We start from the raw sequence: 27,247 nt of genomic DNA, 5'->3' as shown, positions 1-27,247 counted from the left end.
AAGCCCTTCTCCAATAGGAGAGAGGCCCCCCAACAAACCTTACCCTTCACCTCCGGACCAAAAGGTACCTGCGAGGTTCCAGGTTCGATGTCCCTTTTCGCCGAAGCTACTAGGGGACCACAAATGCTCCCGGCATCCCCCTTGGCGTTGGCCAAGGTATCTGCCCGCAGAGCCGATTACGGTAGGTACCCTGCCAAAGCAGGAGTACCCGGGGTGTTTGCAGGGAGGTGCGGAACCTAATGGCCACACACACCTCCCCTAGACCGCCAGGAGGGACACCCAGAAGGGCTACCGCATCCTGACAAATCCTGTGAACACACAACACGCAAAAAGTGACACAGTGAGACAAAAAAGAAATAAATAAGTGAATGTGTGCAGATATACTGCCCGGACATCCGGCCGGATCTATAAAAATTTCTCTGATCCTAGCCAGAAGGCCGGGAATCAAGAGGTGAGTGCCACAAGGTGAAGAGATTATGGTGCCCGTGCTTCAACTCAGTGAGCCTATTCTCCCAGTGAGTTTCGGCACCTCGGGGTCACCACTCCCCGAGGCACAAAAGTACCTCGGCTCTAGACCCTCTCAGCCTCATGGCGAGACCCGGAGGGAACAGGTCACATCGGGGCAGCCGTCGAGCTGATTCCTCAGAACCAGCCCCGGAAAGCCCTGGTACACCTGCATCCTCCATGCAGCACCCATCCCCACCAGCATGAAAACTGATAAGAACAGATACTACACTTGATCTTAGCCAAAAGGCCGAGAAGCGATAACCGTGAAAGGGGCGGGCCCAACAAGGTGCCCTTCATGGGCACTATCACTGCTTGCTGTCAGGGAGGCTGCCAGACAATTTTCCATGCACACTCTGGGCTGGGGGGCAGTCAACCACCAGTACACACAGCAGAACCTAAACCCATACCATTATTGCTAAGCAGCAAGACAGGGGCCCATTGCACTCCCACGGGGCCTTTTTAAATGCAATCCATAACCCGGATTTGCCAGGAACCCTTCTTACTCCTCCTACTTGCATGTGACACTGGGCTTAGGATCTGCATAGGAAACACACACACAAGCACACACCTACCTTTGTTGCCTGCAGATGCCTCCTTGGCTGTCCCCAAACGGTATCAAACCAACACCCACGGGAAGCTGTAAGCATAGAGGACATGCCTGCACCCCATTGGACTTACCTGTGTGGGTTAAACCCGGGTTATTTGACAACCTATGGCGGTGATGGTTCTGCTCAGGCAGAGCAGTGCTGATGCTCCTCATAAAGCTGTCGCTGCTGTGAAGGTTCTAGGTGACATCACAAATCCCTATGGTTACATACACAACAAAGCTGGGTTGTTGTTGTTTACACTCTGCAAGGCCTGTGGAAGTGAGTGACATCATAGCACTGTAGTTCTGAGGGTTCTAAATGGATGCAACAATCTCCTGTTGCTTCTATGAAGGCCATAATAGACGACATCACCAAACAGCTCCATAGTCACATACACAGCAAAGGAGAGATGTTGTTTACACCTAGTGATGTCAGTGGTATTGAGTGACATCACAGCACAGTGCTAAGGCTCCTGGGCCTGGACACAGCAGCGGCTGCAATATCTCAACGGAGAATACGTTTATATATATGTGTGTGTGTGCGCGTATATATATATATATATATATATATATATATATATATTTCTCCGCCGAAATCACTTTTAAACCCATTTCCACCTTTTTTTCCCTTCTCTTCCTCTTACTTTTTTTTCACGTTTTTTTACGTTTTTCTCCTTTTCGCCTCTTTTCTGGGCGTATTATTCTTCTTTTTCTTCTTTTTTTTCGTCTAATGCATACCCCATCAGTGCAGCAATGCTTATTCAATACCGCCAGCAGATGGAGACACTGGGGGATAATTTTCTAAGGATTTATACTGATTTTTCCTGTCTGAATTTGTCGCACAGAAAGTTGCAGGCCAAATATGTGTGACATTTCTGCGACTTTAGCTTCTAGAGCATTTTTACAACATTATACATAGGTGCTGAATACATAAAAAGCGACTGTTCAGCGACAGACAAGTCGCATCGGCTGAAAGTAGGCCAGAATGTCAGTCCATGTTGGAGCAGGTTTAGATACAGTCTAAAGTATAGATCTCAAAGTCTGTGCACAGAATTTAGCAAGGGCCTCGCACCTTCTGATGCATCAGGTAGGTGCACAATAGCATAGCCTAACCCTCTGTACTTTGGTCTATATTGATGCGGGACATAGACAGCCAGCTGATGACCAATCCATTAGTGCAATGGATGGCTGGAAGCATTTGTCTTTGCCTTTGCAATACCACAGAAGCAATGCATGGTCAATGTACAGCAATGACACACCTGTGTGAACAGCCAGGAGACCCCCCCCCCATGTTATGTTACATAGTTACATAGTTAGTACGGTCGAAAAAAGACATATGTCCATCAAGTTCAACCAGGGAATTAAGGGGTAGGGGTGTGGCGCGATATTGGGGAAGGGATGAGATTTTATATTTCTTCATAAGCATTAATCTTATTTTGTCAATTAGGAACATTCAGCACCCACCCGCTATCAAGGCAGCTGCCTATCATGTCATGCCCTACCTGCACAGGTGTGCTGGCTACTCAAATGATCCAATTAAGGAGGCCATTTAGTCAGCAGCAGCAGAAGTCCTGTGCCTGGACGCTCCAACAGCGGCCAGACACAAGCAGAAGCAGAAGCAGCAGAAGCAGCAGCAGCACCACCTTTTGTTTTTTGGCTGCAGCAGCAGCAAGGCCCACAGGGCTGGCTAGCTGGCTAGCCAGCAAGCAGGTAGCAATGAAAGAAGGAATCTTTCTTTTTAACCCTGTAAGGGGGTGGTGCACTGTACCCGAAGATACTGCCATATCGGGTCAATGCATAGGGCGACGGAAGCAAGCTTCGAAATCGGCCCCCGTTCTCAAAAATCCATTTAATATATGGTCCCCAGATAGGGGACGTATCAGATATTAAACTGATAAGAACAGATTTTTTACTTTTAGATATAATATTCTTAGACTAAAAGACCTTACGCAGTCCAGATTATACTTAGTCTGCTAAAAGCATATTCCACAGATGTAGATTCCAAAGACTTTTAGCCACTTTGTGACCTAATCTTTTTTTATCCAATAAATAGAAAACATACATCTCACTAAGAGCTAGGCGAACACAATCTTTAGAGGTAATAGTGTCTCTTTTAAAAAGAAGAATATTCCTCGTCTTCCATAGTGCAATTTTAATACAATTTATACTAATCCACAAAACCCGAGACTTTTCCACAGATAAAACATTATAAAATCCATATAAAATAACTTCATGATTTAAAAAATTAAGATCAGAAATGAATTTTAGTAAGGGTCCTATCAAATGCCATATCTCTTGGGCGTAAAAACAGTTCCAAAAAAGGTGTAAAACTGTTTCCTCACTAGGACACCCCATTCTCGGGCACTTTGCACTACGACACAATCCTCTTCTGTGTTGGAATTCTCTGGTAGGCAAACATTGATGTGCTATCTGCCAGGCCAGATCTTTTAAGTCATTAGATAAGAATCCCATATTCACCATCCTCCAAACTCTTAGAGATTTCTCAGTGGAATAATTAGATATTAAGCAAATCTGTTCTATCTTCCTGATTTCAGGAACTAATTTTCGTGCATTACTACAAATTTCTTGACTAAAATTAGCAATGCCATAAATACGAATAATCTTTTCTAAAACCACATAGTGCGCTGGGGGAATAAATAAGATTGGGGACGTTAAAGGTAAGGTTATCCACTTTCTTTTTCTAAAAATGTGACCTGCAGCATATTTTAAAAAATAAGACCAATAACAGTTTCTTTGCAAGCCATTAAAACACATAGAAAAAAAGTGAATATATAAAAACCTTTTTAAATCAGGCACATCCTTACCCCCCAATTTCTTTGTCTTCATCATTACATCTCTCCTGAGTTTATCCATTTTAGACCCCCATAAAAAATGAAAGCAAATCTTGTTTAAAAACTTTAAGGTGCGTTCACTCGGTGGGAAAACCAAGCTTAAATATAGCATGATAGGTAGCAACAAAGCTTTCATTATCAGTACTTTTCCTTCTATTGTTAATTTCCTCATTTTCCAAAAACTTATTTTCTTTTGCACTTTCTCTTTGACGATGGACCAGCTTTCCTCTCCATTATTTTCATTGTCAAAGATGACACCCAAGATTTTGATTTTATCATATTGCACATTCACCTCCGTATTGCCCCAATTCCCTATTGCAAAGCAATCACATTTATTTTTATTTAATTTGAAGCCAGAGCCCTCACAAAAAAATTCTGTCTGTCTGATAGCACGTTTCAGGGATGGTTCATCTGGACATAGAATATTAACATCATCCATGTATGCTATCGTCTTTACGCTCTGTCCTCCACTTCCAGGGATTGGCACTCCTCTAATGAGCTTATCTTTTCTCAAAACATTCAACAGAGGTTCTATTGCACATATGAAAAGAATGGGTGATAGGGGGCACCCCTGTTTCACCCCAGACTGTAAACATACCTCTTGGGATAAAAAACCGTTAATTAAAATACGACTAAAACAGTTTTTATATAAAAGTGCAATTTTTCCAACAATAAAATCAGGAAAATTCATTTTCTTTAAAACCAACCATAAAAAATCATGAGAAACACGGTCATAAGCCTTTTGAAAATCCAAGGATAAAATTGCCAATTTCTGATCACATTGTTTCTGATACCATAAAACATCTTTTACAAGGTTTAGATGATCACTTATTTTCCTTCCAGGTACTCCGCATACTTGGTCACTGTGTATAACCTTAGAAATTACCTGCTTGAGCCTATTTGCTAAAATTTTTGCTAAAACCTTATAGTCTGTATTTAGCAGGGTAATAGGCCTCCAATTTTCTAATTTAGAGATGTCTCCTTTTTTAAAAATCAGAGTAACAACACCATCTCTCCAGGACGCAGGTAAAATCTCAGATTTAAAAGCACAGTTAAAAATACCTAAAAGATCATCTTTTAAAATGGACCAAAAACACAGATAAAATTCAACTGGCAACCCATCCGAACCAGGTGTTTTACCATTTAAAAAACTCTTAAAAGTGCTTAAAAGTTCAGGTAAAAAGATTTCATCACAAAGGCTCTCTTGGTCAGTTTTGTCAAGTTTTGAATCCAAGGTATCTAAAACATCATTAGTAAAGGAAATATCAATATCTTTTTTATTAAAAAGCTCCTGATAAAATACTTGTGCTTCTCGCAACATCTCTTCATTAGTTATCTTCCCTTCTATTACAGATATCATTTCTTTCTTTCCCACCACCTTCTTAAAAAAGAATCTCGAACACTTTTCATCATTCTCCAGACATTGCACCTTGCTGTTAAAAATCATTTCTTTTCCTTTTTGACTAATGGCATTTTTTATTTCATTCTTTGTCTGAGCAATAACATCATCCATCTCAAGCCCGGCTTGCTTTAGTTTATAATATGTTTGGATTTTAGTGTTTAACATTTTAAACCATAACTTTTTCTCCTTAGCCTTTTGGATGCCCACACGGATAAAAAACAGTTTAGTCCACTTTTTAACATCCTCCCACCAATCCAAAATATTTTTATATTGGGATTGACGCAATCTCCATTTGTTATAAGCAGCAATAAAATCATTTTTTGTTTTCATGTCCTCTAATAAAGTAGTGTTGAGCTTCCAAACGCCTCTGCCTTTCTCTAGGCCAGGTAAAGTGACATGTGCATGTAATAACTTATGATCAGAGAAAATATTCGATAAAAGAGAAACCTCAACTAGATTAAAACTTTCCGATAAAAAAATAAAATCAATCCTGGATTTGCAGACATTATTTTCCCATGTGTAACCAGGGTCGTCTGGGTATTTTCTCCTCCAGACATCGGTAAAGTTAAAATCCTCAGTCATACTCTTAATCTGTTTCTCTGTTTTATCCACTCTGACATGCACACTTCCACTCTCACGATGATCACCACTCATACAACAATTAAAATCTCCAGCCATTAAAATAGGTGTTGAACCTGGGATAAAAGCCTGAATATCATTAATCAAGTCGGCTCTCTCATTTTTTTCAGGAGAAGCATAGATGTTAAAAAGCTTAATCTCTGAGCCATTGTACTTAATATTAACTAATAGCGCTCTACCAGGTATAATTTCTAAGAAGGACAAAACTTGTACATCTGAACCTCTAAACAAGATCCCAACACCTGAAGATCTGTTCAGATTGTCACCCGACCAGACCGATGGTCCCAAAGTCCAGCTACGACAAAGGTCCTCATAATTTGGACTATGTTCAATTCCACATTCTTGTAAAAAGAACAGAGAACAGTCCAAGGTCTCTAAAAAACTAAACAAAGCAGCCCTTCTCGTAGGGCTCTTTAGACCTCTCACATTAAGAGAGGAGCACTTTAAGGAAGCTATTCGCTACTGGAGTTTGAGTCCGATATGAAACCCACAGGTGACTCCGGGCTTTCGAACTCTTTGATATTTTTTGGATCGGACGCTGATCTTATAGAAGGCCTCCATGCATGTTGACTGTCCTCACATTCGTCTGAGCTTTTTTTGACAGGCCGTTTAATGCCAAGTTGTGGCTCATCTCCAAGTTCCTTCTTCCGCTTGATCTCCTTCACGCCAACCTCCATGGCTTCACTGCTCACTAGTGACCCTCCACCACCAGAACCCTCCACAGAAGGTCTCCCCTCTGTCTCAGGCACAGCAGAAAGGTCCATAAGCTCCGCCACGACATGAGAAGTTACAGCCGGCTTTTCTGAAGGCGCCTCAGACCGCTGGGGTGCTTTCGCAGGTGGTACTTCAGCTTGCACTACACCCACTCTCCCCGCTACACGGTCAGCCCACGATCTAGCTACACTGGAACGGAGACTGCAATCTTTAAAGGCATGGCCTTCTTCACCACAAATGTTGCAGACGATTTTAGCACAGTCCTTAGAAACATGGCCTTCTTGATTGCACCGACCACAGCGAACTGTAGTGTCCGTGCAAACTTCCATAGTATGTCCGAATTTCTTACATTTCCTACAAAAAGTAGGCATCTCGGGATAAAACAAATAGCCCTTATCCCGACCGATAGAAAAGTTGGAGGGTGGATGACACAACCCTCCAATGCCAGTAGCATCCTCCTTCATTTTCACAAAAAACTTATGTTTCCCCGTCCATAGGTCTTCTGAATTCATCACCTTATGGGAATACTTAACAGAACTGCAGTATTTCCCCAAAAAGAGCTCAATATGGGACACAGTCACAAAGGGATTGTGCATACACACAACTAGAGGAATATCGCCTCCAGTATACAACACTGTGACCGTGATCCCATCAAGCTCAGCAAGGTCTTGATTGCTTTTCAGCTTCTCAAAAAGATTCTGGCATGCATAAGCAGAGTCCAGAGTTAGGATGAAGCTGCCCTTCCGAGGATCTCTGAGACAGACGATGTTCTCTTTCTTCACCCCAAGAAGCTTGTAGAGAGTTTCTTTCACAAAATAAGAAAGTTGGACGAGTTCTTGCTTGTCTTCATCAACATCAAAGCGAAAGGAAAAACGAATCCGCGTTTCACCGGATGTAAGGTAACGGATGCGAACACCCATCTTGTCGATCGCCTTTTCGGTTCCTCGTAGCAGCCCCCCTTGGAAAAGGTAGGACAAACTCCCAGGATCCTCCTGACCAGACACTTGATCTAGCCAAAAGGCCGAGAAGCGATAACCGTGAAAGGGGCGGGCCCAACAAGGTGCCCTTCATGGGCACTATCACTGCTTGCTGTCAGGGAGGCTGCCAGACAATTTTCCATGCACACTCTGGGCTGGGGGGCAGTCAACCACCAGTACACACAGCAGAACCTAAACCCATACCATTATTGCTAAGCAGCAAGACAGGGGCCCATTGCACTCCCACGGGGCCTTTTTAAATGCAATCCATAACCCGGATTTGCCAGGAACCCTTCTTACTCCTCCTACTTGCATGTGACACTGGGCTTAGGATCTGCATAGGAAACACACACACAAGCACACACCTACCTTTGTTGCCTGCAGATGCCTCCTTGGCTGTCCCCAAACGGTATCAAACCAACACCCACGGGAAGCTGTAAGCATAGAGGACATGCCTGCACCCCATTGGACTTACCTGTGTGGGTTAAACCCGGGTTATTTGACAACCTATGGCGGTGATGGTTCTGCTCAGGCAGAGCAGTGCTGATGCTCCTCATAAAGCTGTCGCTGCTGTGAAGGTTCTAGGTGACATCACAAATCCCTATGGTTACATACACAACAAAGCTGGGTTGTTGTTGTTTACACTCTGCAAGGCCTGTGGAAGTGAGTGACATCATAGCACTGTAGTTCTGAGGGTTCTAGATGGATGCAACAATCTCCTGTTGCTTCTATGAAGGCCATAATAGACGACATCACCAAACAGCTCCATAGTCACATACACAGCAAAGGAGAGATGTTGTTTACACCTAGTGATGTCAGTGGTATTGAGTGACATCACAGCACAGTGCTAAGGCTCCTGGGCCTGGACACAGCAGCGGCTGCAATATCTCAACGGAGAATACGTTTATATATATGTGTGTGTGTGCGCGTATATATATATATATATATATATATATATATATATATTTCTCCGCCGAAATCACTTTTAAACCCATTTCCACCTTTTTTTCCCTTCTCTTCCTCTTACTTTTTTTCACGTTTTTTTACGTTTTTCTCCTTTTCGCCTCTTTTCTGGGCGTATTATTCTTCTTTTTCTTCTTTTTTTTCGTCTAATGCATACCCCATCAGTGCAGCAATGCTTATTCAATACCGCCAGCAGATGGAGACACTGGGGGATAATTTTCTAAGGATTTATACTGATTTTTCCTGTCTGAATTTGTCGCACAGAAAGTTGCAGGCCAAATATGTGTGACATTTCTGCGACTTTAGCTTCTAGAGCATTTTTACAACATTATACATAGGTGCTGAATACATAAAAAGCGACTGTTCAGCGACAGACAAGTCGCATCGGCTGAAAGTAGGCCAGAATGTCAGTCCATGTTGGAGCAGGTTTAGATACAGTCTAAAGTATAGATCTCAAAGTCTGTGCACAGAATTTAGCAAGGGCCTCGCACCTTCTGATGCATCAGGTAGGTGCACAATAGCATAGCCTAACCCTCTGTACTTTGGTCTATATTGATGCGGGACATAGACAACCAGCTGATGACCAATCCATTAGTGCAATGGATGGCTGGAAGCATTTGTCTTTGCCTTTGCAATACCACAGAAGCAATGCATGGTCAATGTACAGCAATGACACACCTGTGTGAACAGCCAGGAGACCCCCCCCCCCCCCCATGTTATGTTACATAGTTACATAGTTAGTACGGTCGAAAAAAGACATATGTCCATCAAGTTCAACCAGGGAATTAAGGGGTAGGGGTGTGGCGCGATATTGGGGAAGGGATGAGATTTTATATTTCTTCATAAGCATTAATCTTATTTTGTCAATTAGGAACATTCAGCACCCACCCGCTATCAAGGCAGCTGCCTATCATGTCATGCCCTACCTGCACAGGTGTGCTGGCTACTCAAATGATCCAATTAAGGAGGCCATTTAGTCAGCAGCAGCAGAAGTCCTGTGCCTGGACGCTCCAACAGCGGCCAGACACAAGCAGAAGCAGAAGCAGCAGAAGCAGCAGCAGCACCACCTTTTGTTTTTTGGCTGCAGCAGCAGCAAGGCCCACGGGGCTGGCTAGCTGGCTAGCCAGCAAGCAGGTAGCAATGAAAGTAGGAATCTTTCTTTTTAACCCTGTAAGGGGGTGGTGCACTGTACCCGAAGATACTGCCATATCGGGTCAATGCATAGGGCGACGGAAGCAAGCTTCGAAATCAGCCCCCGTTCTCAAAAATCCATTTAATATATGGTCCCCAGATAGGGGACGTATCAGATATTAAACTGATAAGAACAGATACTACACTTGATCTTAGCCAAAAGGCCGAGAAGCGATAACCGTGAAAGGGGCGGGCCCAACAAGGTGCCCTTCATGGGCACTATCACTGCTTGCTGTCAGGGAGGCTGCCAGACAATTTTCCATGCACACTCTGGGCTGGGGGGCAGTCAACCACCAGTACACACAGCAGAACCTAAACCCATACCATTATTGCTAAGCAGCAAGACAGGGGCCCATTGCACTCCCACGGGGCCTTTTTAAATGCAATCCATAACCCGGATTTGCCAGGAACCCTTCTTACTCCTCCTACTTGCATGTGACACTGGGCTTAGGATCTGCATAGGAAACACACACACAAGCACACACCTACCTTTGTTGCCTGCAGATGCCTCCTTGGCTGTCCCCAAACGGTATCAAACCAACACCCACGGGAAGCTGTAAGCATAGAGGACATGCCTGCACCCCATTGGACTTACCTGTGTGGGTTAAACCCGGGTTATTTGACAACCTATGGCGGTGATGGTTCTGCTCAGGCAGAGCAGTGCTGATGCTCCTCATAAAGCTGTCGCTGCTGTGAAGGTTCTAGGTGACATCACAAATCCCTATGGTTACATACACAACAAAGCTGGGTTGTTGTTGTTTACACTCTGCAAGGCCTGTGGAAGTGAGTGACATCATAGCACTGTAGTTCTGAGGGTTCTAGATGGATGCAACAATCTCCTGTTGCTTCTATGAAGGCCATAATAGACGACATCACCAAACAGCTCCATAGTCACATACACAGCAAAGGAGAGATGTTGTTTACACCTAGTGATGTCAGTGGTATTGAGTGACATCACAGCACAGTGCTAAGGCTCCTGGGCCTGGACACAGCAGCGGCTGCAATATCTCAACGGAGAATACGTTTATATATATGTGTTTGTGTGCGCGTATATATATATATATATATATATATATATATATTTCTCCGCCGAAATCACTTTTAAACCCATTTCCACCTTTTTTTCCCTTCTCTTCCTCTTACTTTTTTTTCACGTTTTTTTACGTTTTTCTCCTTTTCGCCTCTTTTCTGGGCGTATTATTCTTCTTTTTCTTCTTTTTTTTCGTCTAATGCATACCCCATCAGTGCAGCAATGCTTATTCAATACCGCCAGCAGATGGAGACACTGGGGGATAATTTTCTAAGGATTTATACTGATTTTTCCTGTCTGAATTTGTCGCACAGAAAGTTGCAGGCCAAATATGTGTGACATTTCTGCGACTTTAGCTTCTAGAGCATTTTTACAACATTATACATAGGTGCTGAATACATAAAAAGCGACTGTTCAGCGACAGACAAGTCGCATCGGCTGAAAGTAGGCCAGAATGTCAGTCCATGTTGGAGCAGGTTTAGATACAGTCTAAAGTATAGATCTCAAAGTCTGTGCACAGAATTTAGCAAGGGCCTCGCACCTTCTGATGCATCAGGTAGGTGCACAATAGCATAGCCTAACCCTCTGTACTTTGGTCTATATTGATGCGGGACATAGACAGCCAGCTGATGACCAATCCATTAGTGCAATGGATGGCTGGAAGCATTTGTCTTTGCCTTTGCAATACCACAGAAGCAATGCATGGTCAATGTACAGCAATGACACACCTGTGTGAACAGCCAGGAGACCCCCCCCCCCCCCCCATGTTATGTTACATAGTTACATAGTTAGTACGGTCGAAAAAAGACATATGTCCATCAAGTTCAACCAGGGAATTAAGGGGTAGGGGTGTGGCGCGATATTGGGGAAGGGATGAGATTTTATATTTCTTCATAAGCATTAATCTTATTTTGTCAATTAGGAACATTCAGCACCCACCCGCTATCAAGGCAGCTGCCTATCATGTCATGCCCTACCTGCACAGGTGTGCTGGCTACTCAAATGATCCAATTAAGGAGGCCATTTAGTCAGCAGCAGCAGAAGTCCTGTGCCTGGACGCTCCAACAGCGGCCAGACACAAGCAGAAGCAGAAGCAGCAGAAGCAGCAGCAGCACCACCTTTTGTTTTTTGGCTGCAGCAGCAGCAAGGCCCACAGGGCTGGCTAGCTGGCTAGCCAGCAAGCAGGTAGCAATGAAAGTAGGAATCTTTCTTTTTAACCCTGTAAGGGGGTGGTGCACTGTACCCGAAGATACTGCCATATCGGGTCAATGCATAGGGCGACGGAAGCAAGCTTCGAAATCGGCCCCCGTTCTCAAAAATCCATTTAATATATGGTCCCCAGATAGGGGACGTATCAGATATTAAACTGATAAGAACAGATACTACACTTGATCTTAGCCAAAAGGCCGAGAAGCGATAACCGTGAAAGGGGCGGGCCCAACAAGGTGCCCTTCATGGGCACTATCACTGCTTGCTGTCAGGGAGGCTGCCAGACAATTTTCCATGCACACTCTGGGCTGGGGGGCAGTCAACCACCAGTACACACAGCAGAACCTAAACCCATACCATTATTGCTAAGCAGCAAGACAGGGGCCCATTGCACTCCCACGGGGCCTTTTTAAATGCAATCCATAACCCGGATTTGCCAGGAACCCTTCTTACTCCTCCTACTTGCATGTGACACTGGGCTTAGGATCTGCATAGGAAACACACACACAAGCACACACCTACCTTTGTTGCCTGCAGATGCCTCCTTGGCTGTCCCCAAACGGTATCAAACCAACACCCACGGGAAGCTGTAAGCATAGAGGACATGCCTGCACCCCATTGGACTTACCTGTGTGGGTTAAACCCGGGTTATTTGACAACCTATGGCGGTGATGGTTCTGCTCAGGCAGAGCAGTGCTGATGCTCCTCATAAAGCTGTCGCTGCTGTGAAGGTTCTAGGTGACATCACAAATCCCTATGGTTACATACACAACAAAGCTGGGTTGTTGTTGTTTACACTCTGCAAGGCCTGTGGAAGTGAGTGACATCATAGCACTGTAGTTCTGAGGGTTCTAGATGGATGCAACAATCTCCTGTTGCTTCTATGAAGGCCATAATAGACGACATCACCAAACAGCTCCATAGTCACATACACAGCAAAGGAGAGATGTTGTTTACACCTAGTGATGTCAGTGGTATTGAGTGACATCACAGCACAGTGCTAAGGCTCCTGGGCCTGGACACAGCAGCGGCTGCAATATCTCAACGGAGAATACGTTTATATATATGTGTGTGTGTGCGCGTATATATATATATATATATTTATATATATATATATATATATATATATATATATATATATATATATATATATATTTCTCCGCCGAAATCACTTTTAAACCCATTTCCACCTTTTTTTCCCTTCTCTTCCTCTTACTTTTTTTTCACGTTTTTTTACGTTTTTCTCCTTTTCGCCTCTTTTCTGGGCGTATTATTCTTCTTTTTCTTCTTTTTTTTCGTCTAATGCATACCCCATCAGTGCAGCAATGCTTAATCAATACCGCCAGCAGATGGAGACACTGGGGGATAATTTTCTAAGGATTTATACTGATTTTTCCTGTCTGAATTTGTCGCACAGAAAGTTGCAGGCCAAATATGTGTGACATTTCTGCGACTTTAGCTTCTAGAGCATTTTTACAACATTATACATAGGTGCTGAATACATAAAAAGCGACTGTTCAGCGACAGACAAGTCGCATCGGCTGAAAGTAGGCCAGAATGTCAGTCCATGTTGGAGCAGGTTTAGATACAGTCTAAAGTATAGATCTCAAAGTCTGTGCACAGAATTTAGCAAGGGCCTCGCACCTTCTGATGCATCAGGTAGGTGCACAATAGCATAGCCTAACCCTCTGTACTTTGGTCTATATTGATGCGGGACATAGACAGCCAGCTGATGACCAATCCATTAGTGCAATGGATGGCTGGAAGCATTTGTCTTTGCCTTTGCAATACCACAGAAGCAATGCATGGTCAATGTACAGCAATGACACACCTGTGTGAACAGCCAGGAGACCCCCCCCCCCCCCATGTTATGTTACATAGTTACATAGTTAGTACGGTCGAAAAAAGACATATGTCCATCAAGTTCAACCAGGGAATTAAGGGGTAGGGGTGTGGCGCGATATTGGGGAAGGGATGAGATTTTATATTTCTTCATAAGCATTAATCTTATTTTGTCAATTAGGAACATTCAGCACCCACCCGCTATCAAGGCAGCTGCCTATCATGTCATGCCCTACCTGCACAGGTGTGCTGGCTACTCAAATGATCCAATTAAGGAGGCCATTTAGTCAGCAGCAGCAGAAGTCCTGTGCCTGGACGCTCCAACAGCGGCCAGACACAAGCAGAAGCAGAAGCAGCAGAAGCAGCACCTTTTGTTTTTTGGCTGCAGCAGCAGCAAGGCCCACAGGGCTGGCTAGCTGGCTAGCCAGCAAGCAGGTAGCAATGAAAGTAGGAATCTTTCTTTTTAACCCTGTAAGGGGGTGGTGCACTATACCCGAAGATACTGCCATATCGGGTCAATGCATAGGGCGACGGAAGCAAGCTTCGAAATCGGCCCCCGTTCTCAAAAATCCATTTAATATATGGTCCCCAGATAGGGGACGTATCAGATATTAAACTGATAAGAACAGATTTTTTTTTTTTTTTTTTTTTTTATAAACCTTCAGGTTTAGACTAAACACCACTTAGATAACGCGTCATTTTTGACTCATGGTGAAGTCTAACTCATCATTAGGTCATTCTTTATTTGTTCAAAGCAAATTCAAAACAAATTCAAATACCATCACCATTACACCCTTACAACATGTCTCCACTTCAAAAATTTCCATATCCCCTCTGCATCTATTTCACCTAATTTCTTTTTATCACGTAAATAAACGGTGTACAACCTATCCAGAATCATTCTTAAACTTCCTTCCACAGTCACATCTTTTCTCTTAAACACATATAAATTTCTAACATCCCACAAGACTTCCTTCACAATCGCCAACAACACAAACAACACTCTTTCATTCTTTCTTCCAATCATACTAAGACCAAACATCACAATCTCATATGACAACCTATTTATCCCAGTCAACTCCTTACACAACGGACCTATCCCTCTCCATACATTCTGAGCCATGTCACAATTCCAAATCACATGCATCACACTTTCAACCCCACTACAATCTTCCCTCGGACATATTTCACTCCTTCCAATACCTCTATTCCTTTGGAACTCTCTTACTGGTAAGGCTCCATGCAAACACTGCCATCCTATCTCTCTCTGTCTATTTGATATTCCATCTGTCATTAAACTCTTCCACACCTTAGACACATCCTGGCCTCTTACCATATTAATCGGACACTCCACCTCACTTGCGGCGACATACCCAAACACATTCTTCTTACTTTCAAACAACTCCTTTCTCACACCAATCAACCTATAACTCTCCAAAAACTTTTCCACATACAAATACCAACTCGGGCACACAAACGCATAAGGCACTCTCAAATCTCTCTCCAGCCAACCTAATTTGCATAACACACGCCCACCTAAATATCTCAACATACATGCAAAATTCTTTTCTCCTCTCATCATCCTTCTAACCGCAAACACCACATTCACCCCCAAATACACATCTAGATTTGGAAATCCCATTCCACCCTTACTACCATCCTTCATCACAACTTCTCTCCTCACTCTTTCCACTTTTGTACCCCAAAAAAACACAAACAAAATTCTTTTTAACTTCCTTAAAACCATATAACTTGGCGGAAACACTATTGCCACATACAATAAAATAGGCAATATTACACTTTTCACAACCAGCACTTTCCCAACCATAGACAAATCTCTCAACCTCCAAAGACTCAATTTTTTGGACACTCTCTTCTCTACATCATCCCAACTTTCTCTCCCATCCAATCTTTCATCCATTTTAACACCTAAAACCTGAATACCACCTTCAATATTATTCATACCCACATCCTCACTTCCTTGCATACTACCAAAACATTTATACTCACTTTTGTCCCAATTCACCTTAAACCCAGACGCTCCACAAAACAATCCAACTAGTAACTTTGCCCTTCTCATAACAGCCACAGACTCTCCCAAAATACACACATCATCCATGTAGGCCAAAACTTTGACTTCTCTCCCACCACTCCCTGGAATTTTTAACCCTCTAACACACTTATCCCGCCGCAACATCTCTAATAATGGCTCCATAGCACATATAAAAGCCATAGGGGACAACGGACAACCCTGCCTTACACCAGAACATACTTTCACCTTCTCAGACATCCAACCATTTATCAAAACCTTACTATATACTCCATCATACAGCATCCTTACAACATTTACAAAATCACCCGGGAATCCCATTCTCACTAATACTCTAAACAAAAACCTATGTGACAGACGATCAAACGCCTTTTCAAAATCTATCGACATCACTCTAACCTCCTGTTTCCTACTCATACTATCCCATAACAAATCTCTCAACAAACACAAATTTTCATTTATTCTTCTCCCAGGCACTCCACACACTTGTTCTTCTCCAATCACCTGCTCAACCACATCTCTCATCCTATTTGTAATTATTTTAGCAAACACCTTATAATCTACATTCAACAAAGTTATCGGCCTCCAATTCCTCACATCATTCACATCACCTTTCTTATAAATCAACACAACCACTCCACTCTTCATACTTTCCACCATTCTCTCATTCCTCCACATATACCTATACACTTCCACCAAATCATCCTTCACAACATCCCAAATCCAAGCATAAAATTCAACAGGCAACCCATCCTCTCCAGGCGTTTTATTTCTTGACATACCATCCACAGTCCTCTTCACTTCCTCCTCTCCAATCTCTCTCATCAGAGTCCCATATTCACTACCATCCACCCTCTTATCAAGCACTCTCAACACTTCATCCTGCAAGTCCTCTTCACAATCTTTTACCGCATACAACTCTTCATAAAAATTTTTAACCACTCCCAACACAGCTTTACCTTTAACCAGACAGCCATCATCATCATACACTCTTACCATATCCTCTCTCTTCCCAATAACTTTTTTAAAGAAATATCTTGAACATTTCTCATCTTTCTCTAACTTATCAAGTTTTGCTTGATACATCAACTCTTTACCTTTCTCATTCAACCAATTTTTTAGATCACTCTTCACAACCTCAATCTGCTCACCCACACTCCAGCCATACTTCTTTAACTTATTGAGAAACACCAATCTTTTATTCAACCATTCATACTTCTTCTTCCTCCCAGCATTCCGCTTATATCCCTCTCTTTTAAAGAAAACTTTTGTTTGACCCTTAACCCATTCCCACCAACACAATATATCAGGAAAATCATTCTTTTTCTTACACCAACCCCTATACTTATTAACATATCTATCATACACTCCTTCCACTTCCAACAATTTAACATTTAATTTCCATACACCCCTCCCACTCACACAATCTGCATCCAATACTAACTCACAACACACATACTCATGATCTGAATATCCTACTTTTTCTTGCATATAATTCTTACATAACACACCCTTAGACACAAAACACATATCTAGTCTGGAACTATGACTTCCACTATCGGAATAATATGTATCTAACAAAGGACACACTCCACACGCTTCAGCCACATCCTTTAACTTAAAGTCACACACCATACTTTTAAGAATATTCCCAGATACATCCACATTCCCCTTAATTTCACAGTTGAAATCCCCCACCCACACCAAAGGTATTTTACCCGGCAGAAACCTCTTAATTACCTCCAACAACCCCACCCGCTCCTCCCTCCTTACCGGCGCATACACATTTATCAACCTAAATTTAACCCCCTGCACCTTAACCTCCACCATGATACACCTCCCCTCCTCTATTACCACATAACTACAAACTTCAAACTTAAAGCTCTTAAAAAGCACCCCTACCCCATCATTCCTATTATGCCCAGACACCGACCAAACAGCAGGACCATAAGCCCATTCTCCCTTCCCCGGAATATCATTTAGCCCACATTCCTGCAAACAAATAATGTCCGCTTTTTTCCCTGCCAAGTCCTCCAAAATTACTGTCCTTCTGACTTTACTTCTAAAGACTCTAACGTTTATAGAACCGACTAAAAAAGACATACCACCATCTTAACAACCCTAAGGAAGAATTTGACAGAAAAGAAGAAAGTTATTTAGGTAGCTTTCCTCAGCGGTGTGGGAGAAGCTTCTCCCGCAGAGCACGCATCCATGTCGCTCTCAGATAGCGGTTGATACCGATTGTCCGTAGCCACCAGCGTCGACTCCATCTGTCCACCAGAAAGCTTCCTGGCCGTCTTCTTGGGGGGACGAAAAAGATCAAAGTCATCCTCTCTCTCTCTATGTCTCTCCTCACGGTCTTCACCCTCAGAAGAAGACCACTCTTCAATTTGCGGCGACTCCTCAGCCGGGGGACTGGGAGCATCCTCAATCTCCCCTTCTTCCACTTGCACCGCCATTTGCTCCTCCTCCACCACCACTTGCTCCTCCACCACCTTCACTTGCTCCTCTACCACCACAGGACTCTGTACCTCTCCAATAATAACGCTCTCTCTTGCAGGAACCACTGCAGCCGCAGCTGCAGCTGCCCTCCTCCTCTCCACCATTTCCTCTTCCATTCTCCTCTCCTCCTCCCTCCTCTTCAACACTGGACAGTTCTTGTACACATGGCCAGCTTCCCCACATAGGTCACAGGTCCTCGGGTGTGGACATGCACCCGCCTCATGCCCCGGTTGCTTACAGTTCCTGCATTTCTTACTGCCAGGGCAGGCCTCCTTCACATGTCCAAACAATAGACAATTTCTACAGAAAGATGGCTGTCCGTAGTAATAGAGATAACCTCTGAAACCAGCAATGGTAAAGTTCGCCGGAGGGTGCTTAACGCCTCCAATGCAATCTCCATCAAGCCGCAACTTCACAAAGAACTTATACGTGCCATTAAATACACCAATGCTGCTTGTCTGCTTAGTACCACCAGCAATAGACTCACAATAGATGCTCAAGAAGTTCTTAATCATAGAGACATCAACAAACGGATTGTACATGTGGATAAACAAAGTCTTTGTCCCCATTTCAAAAAGGGGATAAAAGGACACATCCCGCAAAACCTCACTTCCACTGTTCCGTTTTAAGCACTCATAAAAGTTCTGGCAGTCAGCATCATATAAGAAGGACACGTCATAAATACCTTGGCGCTTGTTCTCCTGGACACAAAAGAGGTCGCTCAAGGAAAATCCTGCCAGTCGCTCAACAATGGTATGGCCGATGTATTCAATGCTGTTTCTTAGACGATCCGTGGTTAGCACCTTGATGCGTACGGTCTTCTCCACTGCAGACATGTTGGATCCAGCCATCTTTCCAAATCTGTCGGTAACGAGTACCACAGTCTTGATCACCTACGCAGCTAGTCGCGGCGCAGTTCACTCGCACCCTCAGCGCCGACCGAGGCAATAAACCCCGATCTTAGCCAAAAGGCCGAGAAGCGATAACCGTGAAAGGGGCGGGCCCAACAAGGTGCCCTTCATGGGCACTATCACTGCTTGCTGTCAGGGAGGCTGCCAGACAATTTTCCATGCACACTCTGGGCTGGGGGGCAGTCAACCACCAGTACACACAGCAGAACCTAAACCCATACCATTATTGCTAAGCAGCAAGACAGGGGCCCATTGCACTCCCACGGGGCCTTTTTAAATGCAATCCATAACCCGGATTTGCCAGGAACCCTTCTTACTCCTCCTACTTGCATGTGACACTGGGCTTAGGATCTGCATAGGAAACACACACACAAGCACACACCTACCTTTGTTGCCTGCAGATGCCTCCTTGGCTGTCCCCAAACGGTATCAAACCAACACCCACGGGAAGCTGTAAGCATAGAGGACATGCCTGCACCCCATTGGACTTACCTGTGTGGGTTAAACCCGGGTTATTTGACAACCTATGGCGGTGATGGTTCTGCTCAGGCAGAGCAGTGCTGATGCTCCTCATAAAGCTGTCGCTGCTGTGAAGGTTCTAGGTGACATCACAAATCCCTATGGTTACATACACAACAAAGCTGGGTTGTTGTTGTTTACACTCTGCAAGGCCTGTGGAAGTGAGTGACATCATAGCACTGTAGTTCTGAGGGTTCTAGATGGATGCAACAATCTCCTGTTGCTTCTATGAAGGCCATAATAGACGACATCACCAAACAGCTCCATAGTCACATACACAGCAAAGGAGAGATGTTGTTTACACCTAGTGATGTCAGTGGTATTGAGTGACATCACAGCACAGTGCTAAGGCTCCTGGGCCTGGACACAGCAGCGGCTGCAATATCTCAACGGAGAATACGTTTATATATATGTGTGTGTGTGCGCGTATATATATATATATATATATATATATATATATATATATATTTCTCCGCCGAAATCACTTTTAAACCCATTTCCACCTTTTTTTCCCTTCTCTTCCTCTTACTTTTTTTTCACGTTTTTTTACGTTTTTCTCCTATTCGCCTCTTTTCTGGGCGTATTATTCTTCTTTTTCTTCTTTTTTTTCGTCTAATGCATACCCCATCAGTGCAGCAATGCTTATTCAATACCGCCAGCAGATGGAGACACTGGGGGATAATTTTCTAAGGATTTATACTGATTTTTCCTGTCTGAATTTGTCGCACAGAAAGTTGCAGGCCAAATATGTGTGACATTTCTGCGACTTTAGCTTCTAGAGCATTTTTACAACATTATACATAGGTGCTGAATACATAAAAAGCGACTGTTCAGCGACAGACAAGTCGCATCGGCTGAAAGTAGGCCAGAATGTCAGTCCATGTTGGAGCAGGTTTAGATACAGTCTAAAGTATAGATCTCAAAGTCTGTGCACAGAATTTAGCAAGGGCCTCGCACCTTCTGATGCATCAGGTAGGTGCACAATAGCATAGCCTAACCCTCTGTACTTTGGTCTATATTGATGCGGGACATAGACAGCCAGCTGATGACCAATCCATTAGTGCAATGGATGGCTGGAAGCATTTGTCTTTGCCTTTGCAATACCACAGAAGCAATGCATGGTCAATGTACAGCAATGACACACCTGTGTGAACAGCCAGGAGACCCCCCCCCCCCCCCCATGTTATGTTACATAGTTACATAGTTAGTACGGTCGAAAAAAGACATATGTCCATCAAGTTCAACCAGGGAATTAAGGGGTAGGGGTGTGGCGCGATATTGGGGAAGGGATGAGATTTTATATTTCTTCATAAGCATTAATCTTATTTTGTCAATTAGGAACATTCAGCACCCACCCGCTATCAAGGCAGCTGCCTATCATGTCATGCCCTACCTGCACAGGTGTGCTGGCTACTCAAATGATCCAATTAAGGAGGCCATTTAGTCAGCAGCAGCAGAAGTCCTGTGCCTGGACGCTCCAACAGCGGCCAGACACAAGCAGAAGCAGAAGCAGCAGAAGCAGCAGCAGCAGCACCACCTTTTGTTTTTTGGCTGCAGCAGCAGCAAGGCCCACAGGGCTGGCTAGCTGGCTAGCCAGCAAGCAGGTAGCAATGAAAGTAGGAATATTTCTTTTTAACCCTGTAAGGGGGTGGTGCACTGTACCCGAAGATACTGCCATATCGGGTCAATGCATAGGGCGACGGAAGCAAGCTTCGAAATCGGCCCCCGTTCTCAAAAATCCATTTAATATATGGTCCCCAGATAGGGGACGTATCAGATATTAAACTGATAAGAACAGATACTACACTTGATCTTAGCCAAAAGGCCGAGAAGCGATAACCGTGAAAGGGGCGGGCCCAACAAGGTGCCCTTCATGGGCACTATCACTGCTTGCTGTCAGGGAGGCTGCCAGACAATTTTCCATGCACACTCTGGGCTGGGGGGCAGTCAACCACCAGTACACACAGCAGAACCTAAACCCATACCATTATTGCTAAGCAGCAAGACAGGGGCCCATTGCACTCCCACGGGGCCTTTTTAAATGCAATCCATAACCCGGATTTGCCAGGAACCCTTCTTACTCCTCCTACTTGCATGTGACACTGGGCTTAGGATCTGCATAGGAAACACACACACAAGCACACACCTACCTTTGTTGCCTGCAGATGCCTCCTTGGCTGTCCCCAAACGGTATCAAACCAACACCCACGGGAAGCTGTAAGCATAGAGGACATGCCTGCACCCCATTGGACTTACCTGTGTGGGTTAAACCCGGGTTATTTGACAACCTATGGCGGTGATGGTTCTGCTCAGGCAGAGCAGTGCTGATGCTCCTCATAAAGCTGTCGCTGCTGTGAAGGTTCTAGGTGAAATCACAAATCCCTATGGTTACATACACAACAAAGCTGGGTTGTTGTTGTTTACACTCTGCAAGGCCTGTGGAAGTGAGTGACATCATAGCACTGTAGTTCTGAGGGTTCTAGATGGATGCAACAATCTCCTGTTGCTTCTATGAAGGCCATAATAGACGACATCACCAAACAGCTCCATAGTCACATACACAGCAAAGGAGAGATGTTGTTTACACCTAGTGATGTCAGTGGTATTGAGTGACATCACAGCACAGTGCTAAGGCTCCTGGGCCTGGACACAGCAGCGGCTGCAATATCTCAACGGAGAATACGTTTATATATATGTGTGTGTGTGTGCGCGTATATATATATATATATATATATATATATATTTCTCCGCCGAAATCACTTTTAAACCCATTTCCACCTTTTTTTCCCTTCTCTTCCTCTTACTTTTTTTTCAAGTTTTTTTTACGTTTTTCTCCTTTTCGCCTCTTTTCTGGGCGTATTATTCTTCTTTTTCTTCTTTTTTTTTGTCTAATGCATACCCCATCAGTGCAGCAATGCTTATTCAATACCGCCAGCAGATGGAGACACTGGGGGATAATTTTCTAAGGATTTATACTGATTTTTCCTGTCTGAATTTGTCGCACAGAAAGTTGCAGGCCAAATATGTGTGACATTTCTGCGACTTTAGCTTCTAGAGCATTTTTACAACATTATACATAGGTGCTGAATACATAAAAAGCGACTGTTCAGCGACAGACAAGTCGCATCGGCTGAAAGTAGGCCAGAATGTCAGTCCATGTTGGAGCAGGTTTAGATACAGTCTAAAATATAGATCTCAAAGTCTGTGCACAGAATTTAGCAAGGGCCTCGCACCTTCTGATGCATCAGGTAGGTGCACAATAGCATAGCCTAACCCTCTGTACTTTGGTCTATATTGATGCGGGACATAGACAGCCAGCTGATGACCAATCCATTAGTGCAATGGATGGCTGGAAGCATTTGTCTTTGCCTTTGCAATACCACAGAAGCAATGCATGGTCAATGTACAGCAATGACACACCTGTGTGAACAGCCAGGAGACCCCCCCCCCCCCATGTTATGTTACATAGTTACATAGTTAGTACGGTCGAAAAAAGACATATGTCCATCAAGTTCAACCAGGGAATTAAGGGGTAGGGGTGTGGCGCGATATTGGGGAAGGGATGAGATTTTATATTTCTTCATAAGCATTAATCTTATTTTGTCAATTAGGAACATTCAGCACCCACCCGCTATCAAGGCAGCTGCCTATCATGTCATGCCCTACCTGCACAGGTGTGCTGGCTACTCAAATGATCCAATTAAGGAGGCCATTTAGTCAGCAGCAGCAGAAGTCCTGTGCCTGGACGCTCCAACAGCGGCCAGACACAAGCAGAAGCAGAAGCAGCAGAAGCAGCAGCAGCACCACCTTTTGTTTTTTGGCTGCAGCAGCAGCAAGGCCCACAGGGCTGGCTAGCTGGCTAGCCAGCAAGCAGGTAGCAATGAAAGTAGGAATCTTTCTTTTTAACCCTGTAAGGGGGTGGTGCACTGTACCCGAAGATACTGCCATATCGGGTCAATGCATAGGGCGATGGAAGCAAGCTTCGAAATCGGCCCCCGTTCTCAAAAATCCATTTAATATATGGTCCCCAGATAGGGGACGTATCAGATATTAAACTGATAAGAACAGATTTTTTACTTTTAGATATAATATTCTTAGACTAAAAGACCTTACGCAGTCCAGATTATACTTAGTCTGCTAAAAGCATATTCCACAGATGTAGATTCCAAAGACTTTTAGCCACTTTGTGACCTAATCTTTTTTTATCCAATAAATAGAAAACATACATCTCACTAAGAGCTAGGCGAACACAATCTTTAGAGGTAATAGTGTCTCTTTTAAAAAGAAGAATATTCCTCGTCTTCCATAGTGCAATTTTAATACAATTTATACTAATCCACAAAACCCGAGACTTTTCCACAGATAAAACATTATAAAATCCATATAAAATAACTTCATGATTTAAAAAATTAAGATCAGAAATGAATTTTAGTAAGGGTCCTATCAAATGCCATATCTCTTGGGCGTAAAAACAGTTCCAAAAAAGGTGTAAAACTGTTTCCTCACTAGGACACCCCATTCTCGGGCACTTTGCACTACGACACAATCCTCTTCTGTGTTGGAATTCTCTGGTAGGCAAACATTGATGTGCTATCTGCCAGGCCAGATCTTTTAAGTCATTAGATAAGAATCCCATATTCACCATCCTCCAAACTCTTAGAGATTTCTCAGTGGAATAATTAGATATTAAGCAAATCTGTTCTATCTTCCTGATTTCAGGAACTAATTTTCGTGCATTACTACAAATTTCTTGACTAAAATTAGCAATGCCATAAATACGAATAATCTTTTCTAAAACCACATAGTGCGCTGGGGGAATAAATAAGATTGGGGACGTTAAAGGTAAGGTTATCCACTTTCTTTTTCTAAAAATGTGACCTGCAGCATATTTTAAAAAATAAGACCAATAACAGTTTCTTTGCAAGCCATTAAAACACATAGAAAAAAAGTGAATATATAAAAACCTTTTTAAATCAGGCACATCCTTACCCCCCAATTTCTTTGTCTTCATCATTACATCTCTCCTGAGTTTATCCATTTTAGACCCCCATAAAAAATGAAAGCAAATCTTGTTTAAAAACTTTAAGGTGCGTTCACTCGGTGGGAAAACCAAGCTTAAATATAGCATGATAGGTAGCAACAAAGCTTTCATTATCAGTACTTTTCCTTCTATTGTTAATTTCCTCATTTTCCAAAAACTTATTTTCTTTTGCACTTTCTCTTTGACGATGGACCAGCTTTCCTCTCCATTATTTTCATTGTCAAAGATGACACCCAAGATTTTGATTTTATCATATTGCACATTCACCTCCGTATTGCCCCAATTCCCTATTGCAAAGCAATCACATTTATTTTTATTTAATTTGAAGCCAGAGCCCTCACAAAAAAATTCTGTCTGTCTGATAGCACGTTTCAGGGATGGTTCATCTGGACATAGAATATTAACATCATCCATGTATGCTATCGTCTTTACGCTCTGTCCTCCACTTCCAGGGATTGGCACTCCTCTAATGAGCTTATCTTTTCTCAAAACATTCAACAGAGGTTCTATTGCACATATGAAAAGAATGGGTGATAGGGGGCACCCCTGTTTCACCCCAGACTGTAAACATACCTCTTGGGATAAAAAACCGTTAATTAAAATACGACTAAAACAGTTTTTATATAAAAGTGCAATTTTTCCAACAATAAAATCAGGAAAATTCATTTTCTTTAAAACCAACCATAAAAAATCATGAGAAACACGGTCATAAGCCTTTTGAAAATCCAAGGATAAAATTGCCAATTTCTGATCACATTGTTTCTGATACCATAAAACATCTTTTACAAGGTTTAGATGATCACTTATTTTCCTTCCAGGTACTCCGCATACTTGGTCACTGTGTATAACCTTAGAAATTACCTGCTTGAGCCTATTTGCTAAAATTTTTGCTAAAACCTTATAGTCTGTATTTAGCAGGGTAATAGGCCTCCAATTTTCTAATTTAGAGATGTCTCCTTTTTTAAAAATCAGAGTAACAACACCATCTCTCCAGGACGCAGGTAAAATCTCAGATTTAAAAGCACAGTTAAAAATACCTAAAAGATCATCTTTTAAAATGGACCAAAAACACAGATAAAATTCAACTGGCAACCCATCCGAACCAGGTGTTTTACCATTTAAAAAACTCTTAAAAGTGCTTAAAAGTTCAGGTAAAAAGATTTCATCACAAAGGCTCTCTTGGTCAGTTTTGTCAAGTTTTGAATCCAAGGTATCTAAAACATCATTAGTAAAGGAAATATCAATATCTTTTTTATTAAAAAGCTCCTGATAAAATACTTGTGCTTCTCGCAACATCTCTTCATTAGTTATCTTCCCTTCTATTACAGATATCATTTCTTTCTTTCCCACCACCTTCTTAAAAAAGAATCTCGAACACTTTTCATCATTCTCCAGACATTGCACCTTGCTGTTAAAAATCATTTCTTTTCCTTTTTGACTAATGGCATTTTTTATTTCATTCTTTGTCTGAGCAATAACATCATCCATCTCAAGCCCGGCTTGCTTTAGTTTATAATATGTTTGGATTTTAGTGTTTAACATTTTAAACCATAACTTTTTCTCCTTAGCCTTTTGGATGCCCACACGGATAAAAAACAGTTTAGTCCACTTTTTAACATCCTCCCACCAATCCAAAATATTTTTATATTGGGATTGACGCAATCTCCATTTGTTATAAGCAGCAATAAAATCATTTTTTGTTTTCATGTCCTCTAATAAAGTAGTGTTGAGCTTCCAAACGCCTCTGCCTTTCTCTAGGCCAGGTAAAGTGACATGTGCATGTAATAACTTATGATCAGAGAAAATATTCGATAAAAGAGAAACCTCAACTAGATTAAAACTTTCCGATAAAAAAATAAAATCAATCCTGGATTTGCAGACATTATTTTCCCATGTGTAACCAGGGTCGTCTGGGTATTTTCTCCTCCAGACATCGGTAAAGTTAAAATCCTCAGTCATACTCTTAATCTGTTTCTCTGTTTTATCCACTCTGACATGCACACTTCCACTCTCACGATGATCACCACTCATACAACAATTAAAATCTCCAGCCATTAAAATAGGTGTTGAACCTGGGATAAAAGCCTGAATATCATTAATCAAGTCGGCTCTCTCATTTTTTTCAGGAGAAGCATAGATGTTAAAAAGCTTAATCTCTGAGCCATTGTACTTAATATTAACTAATAGCGCTCTACCAGGTATAATTTCTAAGAAGGACAAAACTTGTACATCTGAACCTCTAAACAAGATCCCAACACCTGAAGATCTGTTCAGATTGTCACCCGACCAGACCGATGGTCCCAAAGTCCAGC

The 27,247-nt window shown here is 42.8% G+C and overlaps 4 non-coding genes and 3 pseudogenes across 4 annotated transcripts; all 7 read right to left on the bottom strand.

Annotated features, from left to right (window-relative positions):
* Positions 1-606: 606 nt before the first annotated feature.
* LOC130301147 (U2 spliceosomal RNA) lies at positions 607-766 on the bottom strand (annotated as a pseudogene).
* A 2,079-nt stretch (positions 767-2,845) lies between these two features.
* Positions 2,846-3,021, bottom strand: LOC130301134 (U2 spliceosomal RNA; annotated as a pseudogene).
* A 6,795-nt stretch (positions 3,022-9,816) lies between these two features.
* On the bottom strand, positions 9,817-10,007 carry LOC130301113 (U2 spliceosomal RNA). Its single transcript, XR_008851809.1, has one exon. It is a non-coding gene; the product is annotated as a U2 spliceosomal RNA (small nuclear RNA).
* A 2,081-nt stretch (positions 10,008-12,088) lies between these two features.
* LOC130301119 (U2 spliceosomal RNA) lies at positions 12,089-12,279 on the bottom strand. The gene has a single exon (XR_008851814.1). It is a non-coding gene; the product is annotated as a U2 spliceosomal RNA (small nuclear RNA).
* Positions 12,280-14,389: 2,110 nt separating this feature from the next.
* LOC130301146 (U2 spliceosomal RNA) lies at positions 14,390-14,574 on the bottom strand. The gene has a single exon (XR_008851837.1). It is a non-coding gene; the product is annotated as a U2 spliceosomal RNA (small nuclear RNA).
* A 6,966-nt stretch (positions 14,575-21,540) lies between these two features.
* On the bottom strand, positions 21,541-21,731 carry LOC130301118 (U2 spliceosomal RNA). Its single transcript, XR_008851813.1, has one exon. It is a non-coding gene; the product is annotated as a U2 spliceosomal RNA (small nuclear RNA).
* A 2,079-nt stretch (positions 21,732-23,810) lies between these two features.
* LOC130301133 (U2 spliceosomal RNA) lies at positions 23,811-23,986 on the bottom strand (annotated as a pseudogene).
* Positions 23,987-27,247: the final 3,261 nt, after the last annotated feature.

Source organism: Hyla sarda, unplaced genomic scaffold (genome assembly GCF_029499605.1).
Source record: "Hyla sarda isolate aHylSar1 unplaced genomic scaffold, aHylSar1.hap1 scaffold_1111, whole genome shotgun sequence".
In the NCBI taxonomy this organism is placed as follows: domain Eukaryota; kingdom Metazoa; phylum Chordata; class Amphibia; order Anura; family Hylidae; genus Hyla; species Hyla sarda.
The sequence above is the reverse complement of the archived record's forward strand: the minus strand, read 5'-3'. Positions and strand labels throughout refer to the sequence as shown.